This window comes from Apodemus sylvaticus, chromosome 7, assembly GCF_947179515.1.
Source record: "Apodemus sylvaticus chromosome 7, mApoSyl1.1, whole genome shotgun sequence".
In the NCBI taxonomy this organism is placed as follows: Eukaryota; Metazoa; Chordata; class Mammalia; order Rodentia; family Muridae; genus Apodemus; species Apodemus sylvaticus.
The window spans coordinates 126,563,674-126,572,732 of NC_067478.1; the positions used below are offsets into that span (position 1 = coordinate 126,563,674).

At 42.8% G+C, this 9,059-nt stretch overlaps 1 non-coding gene across 1 annotated transcript; it reads right to left on the bottom strand.

Annotated features, from left to right (window-relative positions):
• Positions 1–8,787: 8,787 nt before the first annotated feature.
• Positions 8,788–8,849, bottom strand: LOC127690274 (U7 small nuclear RNA). Its single transcript, XR_007979004.1, has one exon. It is a non-coding gene; the product is annotated as a U7 small nuclear RNA (small nuclear RNA).
• Between the last annotated feature and the right edge of the window lie 210 nt (positions 8,850–9,059).

Consider the following 9,059-nt stretch of genomic DNA (forward strand, 5'->3'; position numbering starts at 1 on the left):
TGAGACTTTTTAAGTTTCTAAAATGTTTTATATTATGATGTTTATATAATGTATATCATTTTGGGGTTAAATAAAATGGAAATGCTATAGCTTAACACCAATATTGAATGGCTGAGAAGCACCTAAAGAAATGGTCAACATCCTTAGTTATCAGGGAAATGCAAATCTAAACAACACTGAGATTCCACCGCACACCAATCACAATGGCTAAGATGAAAATCTCAGGGGACAGCAGATGCTGGAGAGGATTTGGAGAAAGAGGAACACTTCTCCATTGTTGGTAGGATTGCAAGCTGGTAAATCCACTCTGAAATTCAATATGGCTGTTCCTTAGAAAATTAGACATAGTATACCTGAGGACCCAGCTATACCACTCATGGACATATACCCAGAAGATGCTCCTACGTGTAATAAGGGCACATGGTCCACTATGTTCATAGCTGCCTTATTTATAATAGCCAGAAACTGGAAAGAATACAGATGTCCCTCAACAGAGGAATGGATACAGAAACTGTGGTATAGCTACACAAGGGAGTACTGTTCAGCTATTAAAAACAATGAATTCAGCCGGGCGGGTGGTGGCGAACGCCTGTAATCCCAGCACTCTGGGAGGCAGAGGCAGGTGGGTTTCTGAGTTTGAGGCCAGCCTGGTCTACAGAGTGAGTTCCAGGACAGCCAGTGCTATACGGAGAAACCCTGTCTCGAAAAAACCAAATCAAAAAAAAAAAAAAAAAAAAAAAAAAAAAAAAAAAACAAAAAACAAAAAACAATGAATTCATGAAATTCTTAGGCAAATAGATGAAACTAGAAAGTGTCATCCTGATCAAGATAACCCAGTCACAAAGAATGCACATGGTCTGCACTTACTGATAAGTGGATGTTAGTCCAAAAGCTCAAAATAAACAAGTTACAATTCACCCAGCACGGGAATCTCAAGAAGAAGGAGGACTTAAGTGAAGGTGTTTTGGTTCCTCTGAGAAAGGTAGCAAATTATTCACAGGAGCAATAAAGGAGACAAAGTGTGGAACAGAGACTGAAGTAAAGGCCACCCAGAGACTGCCCTACCTGGGGATTTATCTTATAAACAGTCACCAACCCCCCCCTCCCACACACACACACATTACGGTGGGTGACAAGAAGTGTATAACAAAAGGAGCATGCCATGGTTGTCTGCCAGAGCTTTGCAAATACAGAGGCAGATGATAGCAGCTGACCATTGGTCTGGTCATGGGGTCCCCAGTGGAGGAGCTGAAGGGTGGCCCTGAGGAGCTGAAGGGGTTTACAGCCCCATGGGAGGAACAACAATGTTGGCCACCCAGACACTCCAGGACTCCCAGGGACTAAACCATCAGCCAATGGGTATACATGGTTCCAGCCAAAAATGTGGCTGAGGAATGCCTTGTGGGACATCAGTGGAAGGAGTGGTCAGGTGAAGGCTCAATAGATGCCCCAACAAAGGGGAATAGGGGGATGGGAGTGGGTCAGGTGGAAGGACATATACGTAGAGGCAGGGGGTAGGAGGAAGGGTTGAGGGTTTTGGGGGAGGGGGGAAATCGGGAAAGGTTTTACCATCAGAAATGTAAATGAAGATTATATTCAATAAATAACATAAAATAAAATGATCTGCCTGTTGTGTGTATCCAGGCCTATAGGGCAACTAGTGATTAATGAGGATGGCCTAGGCCATTGAGGGTAATGCCACCTCTGGCCTGGTGGTTCTGGGTTTTATAAAAAAGCAGCTGGAAGCTAGAGAAATGGCTCAGTGGTTAAGAGCACTGGTTACTCTTCCAGAGGTCCTGAGTTCAATTCCCAGCAACCACAGGATGACTCACACGATCTCTAATGTGATCTGATACCCTCTTGTTGCAGGAAGGTGTACATGCAGATACAGCACTCACTCACATACATAAAATAAATAAATCTTTAATTTAAAAAGTGGACTGAGAAAGCGAAGAGGAGCAAGCCAGTAAGCGGCATTCCTCCATGGTCTCTGCATCAGCTTCTGCCTTCCAGATCCTGCCCTGATTGAATTCTTGTTCTACTTCTTTCAGTGATATGGAAGCATAAACCAAATAATATCTTCATCTCCAAGATATTATTGATCATGATGTTTAATCAAAACAGTAGAAAAGTAACCAAAATAGAAGGGAACAGAGAGAATAAGAAACAAGAAAAAAGAAGATGTGGGTGTGGGCCTCTATAAGGAATAGGTAAGGCAGACAGAAACCCCACACAGAAAGTCACGAGTCACCATAGTGTTAAGGGCCTCAGCCTTGTTCTGAGTAAAACCACAGCTGACTCACTCCCTCTAACCCTCCCTCTGATATTCTCCAATCTCTGCAGTCCTCCAGGGTGATGCTGTCTACTCAGATCATGACTAAATGAACATCTTCTGGCGGTCCCCAGGCTACTCCCCTTCCTGGGTTGTTTTTACCCATCTGGAGAAGAACAGTTCCAAGAGATTTCTAATGGGAACAGGCAACGTGGGAACAGGAACCAGGGAAGTGTTCCAGCAGGTGGTCGAACCTGGGGCAACATATTAGAAGAGAGTGAGATATCACCGAGTCCCACACACTAAACTCTGAGTAGATGCTCTGAGACTGAGCCAATTTTCATTAGCAGTGAATGGGCGTGGAAGTGCTTAGAGACACTATGGAAGGCATGAGATGCATTATTTAAAACTTTGTCATTCAATAGCAAAACTAACCAATGTGAATTTCCCTGGTTCTTTCTTTTATTCCTTTTCTTTTATTCATACACACTCCACTCTGTGAATACTTATTGAATATCAAATGGCACCCCAAGAACAGAAGCCACAGAGAACTCCAATTGGCATGCTGCCAAAAGAAGTCCTCCTCCGACTTCCTCAGTGCCGACTTCTTTCTCCCTTCTGGCATGGAGGGATCATAAAGCAGAAACGTTTTTGTGAAGCCTCTCATATATTCCTAAGATTTCATTCCTGCTGGAATACATGGAGGATGCTATACATGTTCAGAAATAGAGCACATTTCAAAGAGAGTGACAGCCTTCAGTGGTGAGTTAGGCAACACAGCCGTCTGCAGTTGATGTTCAAAATGCCCAGTGGGAATGAACTAGAAAGAACACAGCCTGTGAGAGAATCTGTGGGAAATCTCTAGGAGAGGAAGTTGTATAGCCTCATGAACATAAAAGGACCAAAATACCATTTAAGAAAAGAAAGCAAAACGAGTCTCAGTACTGGACTCTGATGTTTTGTAAAAGAGAAACTAACTTTTTTCCACTAATTTATTTACTCACTTTACATCCCAATAGCAGCCCCCCTCATACAGCCTTTCCCTCCATCCCTCCCTTCCATTCTCCTTTGAGACAGGGGAGCCTTCCCCACATCACCACACCCTGGCACATCAAGTCTCTGAAGGACTAAGCACGTACCTCTCCCGCTAAGGCAGACAAGGCAACCCAAGTTAGGGGGATAGGATCTACAGACGGGCATCAGATTCAGGGATAGCCCCCTACTCCAATTGCTGGGGGGGCCAACGTGAAAACCAAGCTTCACATCTGCTACATATGTGGGGAGCCTAGGTCCAACCCATGCTTGCTCTTCGGTTGCTGGCTCAGTCTCTGGGATCCCCCAAGCATCCGGTGGACACTGTTGGTCTTCTTGTGAAGTCCCTGTCCACTCCAGATTCTTCAGTCCTTCCCCCAACTCTACCCCCCTGACTGTCTGACATCTGCCTAATGTTTGAGTGTGTGTCTCTGAATTTGTTTCCATCCACTTCTAGGTGGAGCTTCTCGAAGGACTGTTATGCTAGGCTCCTGTCTGCAAGTACAACACATTATCATTATTAGTATCAGGGATAAAGTAAGCTCTCGGCACATGGTCAGTCTTCAGATTTGTTTAGTAAACCAAAGGCGGTAATGCTAATGCATCTCATGATTTAAGGCTAAAGGATCTCAGCTCTGATTAAGACAGAAGAGAAAGGAAGACTCTTAACTGAGATCAAGTTGGGTTTTTTTTTTTTTTCGAGACACGGTTTCTCTGTGTAGTCCTGGCTGTCCTGGAACTCACTCTGTAGACCAGGCTGGCCTTGAACTCAGAAATCCGCCTGCCTCTGCCTCCCAAGAGCTGGGATTAAAGGCGTGCACCACCATGCCCGGCAGAGATCAAGTTTTTATTAGAGACAATTAGGCTTTCAATTTTTCATCGTATTGAGAGTGGGCAAGATGGTTCAGTGAGTAAGAGAGTTTGCCTTCAAGCCAGATAACCTGAGTTCAATCCCCAAGAGACACATGTTGAAGGAGAGACTGAACTCCGACCTTCATGCTCAAGCCTGCGCGTGCATACATACATACATATATGCAATTTTAAAAGTTGACTATTCTGCCCTATACTCTGACATTTGAGGCTGAGATTCATACCTGCTGCAATACTTTTATATATTAATATATGGTCTCCTCTTTTCCTTTTTGGCATTGGTTTTTTGTTTTTTGTTTGTTTGTTTGGTTTGGTTTGGTTTTGGTTGTTTCTTTTGATTTTTTTTTTTTGTTTCTTGTTTGGTTGGGTTTTTTGTTGTTGCTGCTGCTGCTGTTTTTTGACAATGTCTAGTGGATCCGAGGCTAACTTTGCATTCACTATCTATCCAAGAATGACCCTGAATTCCTGGTCTCCCAAGTGCCCCCCAACCTGGAGATCCTGCATAGCAGTTCAGTTGTCCTTGGAAGAAACTATGTAAAGAAAGAGCAACAGGGGTTATCATGACTACTGGGTTTGAAAAAAACAAAGCAAAGCTGAACATTGTATAACACAGCACAATCCAGGTCAACACAGAACTTGGTCTACTTTGTCTCTCAGTTAGACCCTAGTTTTGCTCTCCTAGCCTCTTCCTCCAGAAACCCTTCTCAGCTACAAATCTGGCTTTCTGCAGAAAGAGTGTTTTGATTTATTTTGGATTCTTACCAATGGTTGCTCTGTCATAACTGTAGGAAGTCATGCCTATGAACCATTTCAGACCCTTAGGGTCACAGCCCAAAGGGAGGGCAGGATGCAGAAGGGCTCTGAGGGCTGAAGAAGCAATAAATGAAACTGTAAGGCACAAATGACATAATGAACTTGTCCTTGCTTCTATCAACTGCCTGTGTCCATGGAGACTCATTCTGGCATGTAGACCATGGTGTCAGGCATCTCCAGGAGAGGATGGGTCAAAGCCATAGGTTGCTGTGTCAGAGTTCAGAAGCTCTGTCTGCTGGAAGCAGGCCCAAAGCCAGAGCCAGCAGTTGTGAATTTGCAGACTCTAATCCAGCCATGGGAGAGAGCTGGCAGAGCTTGGCATGCTGTCAGACCTCAGACGAGTGAGTGGGTATTTAGAATAGTGTGCCAGCTGAACCTGGGAGAAGAGTACCAGGAAGAAATCAATGGCTGTGACTTTCCACTCAGTGGGTGTCTGGAGCCAATGGCCACTCTAAGAACACAGGACACAGAATTCAAGTTTCAACATATTCATGAGTTTGTTAAAATACGTAGGTTGGAGTGCAAGAGAAACACAGAAAAATACTGAAAAGTTAGGGAATTTAGATGAGTAAACTATAAGCCAAGAACTCTTGTGTAAAAAAGGGGTGGTTAATAATTAGAGGGCTTTGAATGAGACCCTGGAGAGGGGTGTGTAGCCAGAGGGAGAAAGGGCAAAGGGGAGGGAGAAAAGGAGAGAGAGAAATGGAGAGGGAGAAACAGAAAGAGAAGGAAAGGAAGAGAGGAAGAGGAGATGAAGGGAGGGAGAGAGGGCACAGCCTGGTCTAAAAAGCAAGTCCCAAAAGTCAAAGCCAGCTGAGGATACACAGTGAGATCCTATTTCAGAAAGATAGGATGGGGAGGGGCAGAGAGGTTAACAGGAGAAATGATAGAAGAAGAAAAGACAGACACTTGTTTAGACATACAAAGTTACATACCAGGAGAAAATAAAATTCAGCTGCCTCTTGCAGAGTGAAACCGAAAGACAGGAAGGTCTTTTCAGAGCAAGGGGACAGCTCAGGAGCTAAAGCATTAGCTATGGAGGTCTGGTGGCCTGAAGTCAAGCTGAAAGGAGAGTAGTAATTCCTGTGGGCTGTCCACACATAAACCAAGGCATGTGCACATATGGCTGCATGTATGTACATGCATGTATGTACACGATGATGGTAACAATGAAGAAGATGATGGTAATATAAAAATTGAACAGTACTTAGGAAGGAAACTGCTGGGTTTCATTACTACATTGTTTTAAAACTATTTTTGGTAATAATAAACTTAAATGTAGATAGTATAAAACTTTTCCACAATCACTATATAATTATGGGAAAACACAACTAAGTATGGTGAGAATATTTACATTTTTGAAGATAGGATTTCATTTAGCCCAGGCTTGTCTCAGGTTCACTGAGGATGACCTTGAACTTCTGATTCTCCCTCTTCCATATCCCAAGTGCTGGCATTACAAGGTAACAACAGCATATTCAAATTTATATGGTGTTGGTGTCCAAAGCTGGGGCTTCCTGCATGCTATCCAAGCACTCTGAAATCTGAACTGTATACCAGACCACAGTTATGGTCTTCTTGTAGAGCATTTTTTAACTTTCTTAATTCTGTGTTCAAAAGTGCACTGTGTGTGTGTGTGCATGTGTGCGTGAGTGTGTGTGTGTGTGTGTGTGTGTGTGTGTGTGTGTGTTTATGACATTAGTGTAGTGCCTGAGGAGGTCACAAGAAGTCAGACTCTCTGGAGCTGGAATTGAGGCAGTTTTGAACCAAACTCCAGTCTTCTGGAAGAACAATATAAGTTCTCAGCTGCTGAGCCATCATCTCCAGACCAGACAGACACAATCTCAGATAACTTCTATGATCACTGTATATTTCAAAAATGTGCTCATGACTCCAAACAAGCTCAATAGTAAAACAAAGTCCCCTTGTCCATATCATTCCCAATCCTGATCTTACTAGTAAACTGGAAGCAAAGATGACAGAGAAGAAACCTGAGGGAAAGGTGAGCTCTGTTCATCTAGAGGAATGCCTCAAAGGTGTTTTTCTTGCAGAGGAATGGAAGGGGCTCTGCACAGCTCAGAGGCAAAGTCAAGACTCAGAGCAGAACATGACAGAGGGTTAGGAAGATAATGACACTCAAAGATGTCTTAAAGCTAGAGAGGAAACTCAGAACACCTTGTCAGTCAAAGATTATCTGGAAGATGATTGACTAGAAGCCACGTCAGAACCAATAGGTAACTACAGTCTGGGAATTAAAGAGAAAGTATCACTTCATCAGCTACTTCTGCCCCAGAATCAACCTGATTTACATTCCAAAGACTTCTTTTATTGGAACCCATGAACTTTCTCACCCATGGGAAAAGTTACAGGGTGTCTGAGCTTCTGACAACTGAGAACTAAACAGGTGTTCAGAAGATGGATAATCTTCAGCTACCGACAGTAATGGGGAGCAGTAGAAGACATTGATAAGCATATACTGGGACTCACTGTGGGACCCTGAGGACTAAATCGTTTATACCACATACCACATGGCCAGTCTATATCTCTTCCAGTCTTTTAAAACCTGTCAGTATTGCTGGCAAATTCCCCAGTAACCTGTATATCTAAGTGCCTAGATGGATTGTAAGTTGACAGTACAAACCTTTTCATTATCCTGAGCATATTTAATTCTTGATATATCTGACTTTGCTTTCTGTGCACCAATACATCATCAAAGCTTGATGGACATAGTCTATTCCTTTACCACAGTAAGCACTAAATACAACTTCATCTTAGCAATAACCTGTGATAATGCCATTTGGAGAAACAAAATTCAACACCGCCAAACCCAGCTATAAACACTAGATTTTTTTTCTTCTCTCCAAAGTACACATCACTAACAGGTGGCATTTGTATAGGTCCCTACAGTTGTGTTCAGGTCGTGATGGTATTCAGATCATAGCCACTTCAAGTGCCTTTGACTTCTCCCTGGTCTTAGACACCTGCCAGCAGGCTTCTCCCATCAGAGGAAGACTATCACAGGTAATGCAGTATGATTCTTCAACATACTCCATCTACATGAGCACTGCCATATTTCGAAATGTGTATCTCTGCACATCTCAGGGACCTTTAGACAAAACATGATTAACAAATGTATTTCACTCTTACATGCCTAGAAAATCTGTTCACTGAGTATATACTCATCCATATCCCTAGCCTCTTTACCAGAGAGAGTAGAATGGATGGTCCCTAATCAGAAGTGGCCCTGAGTTATTTGGGTTAAAACTATGAGTCCAACCAATTGTTGAGAAGGCAATTACATTCAAAGGATTAGAACTGAAATAATTGTGAATGTTTATTGAAAGGTCTATGTGTCACCTTGAACTATAGCCATCGTATATACTCAACCAGTGGACGAATGAACTAAGTGTATATGTCACCTCCTAAATGTATGTATTTAGTCAATATGATCTAATTAGAAGGGCACAAGGCAGTAAGGATGGAATCTTTATGAACTGGATCAATGTTCCACCAGAAGGACTCTAGCCAGGTTTGGTACACACCCCCACACATTCAGTCTTAGCACTTGGGAGGTGCAGGCAGGAGGATCAGAACTTCCAGGTCATCTTCAACCACATAAAACTTTAAGGTAACCCAGACTAGATACCAGCAACTAGCCTCAGCTTGAGATAGATAAGGAATGAGGAAGAAGAGGTATCTGGGAGTGGCCAAAGAAGCAACTCAAAAGTCAGTGATGGGTGCAAATTGACAACTCTGTAGTCTGCTCAAGATAACCCTCTAGACAGTTCTATAGATGGCTCATGGATTTTCCAACCAAGGTCAGAAAACCTGCTAGAAAAATTCAAAAAGAGCAGTAATAGCTTTTGGGTTTTCCAACGCAAGTCAGAAAATACTAAAAGAGCTGTTAGCTCTCTAGATAGCTCAGGTATTGCAGACCAAAGCCTAGTCTTTTATTTGCATATCAATTCTGTCATTTTCCCTCTGTTCCCTTTTGATTATTCCACAAATCAACTTTTTATGACCTTAGCCCCTTAGAAAAAAGACAGCAAGTACATTTTTTAACATAGCAAGA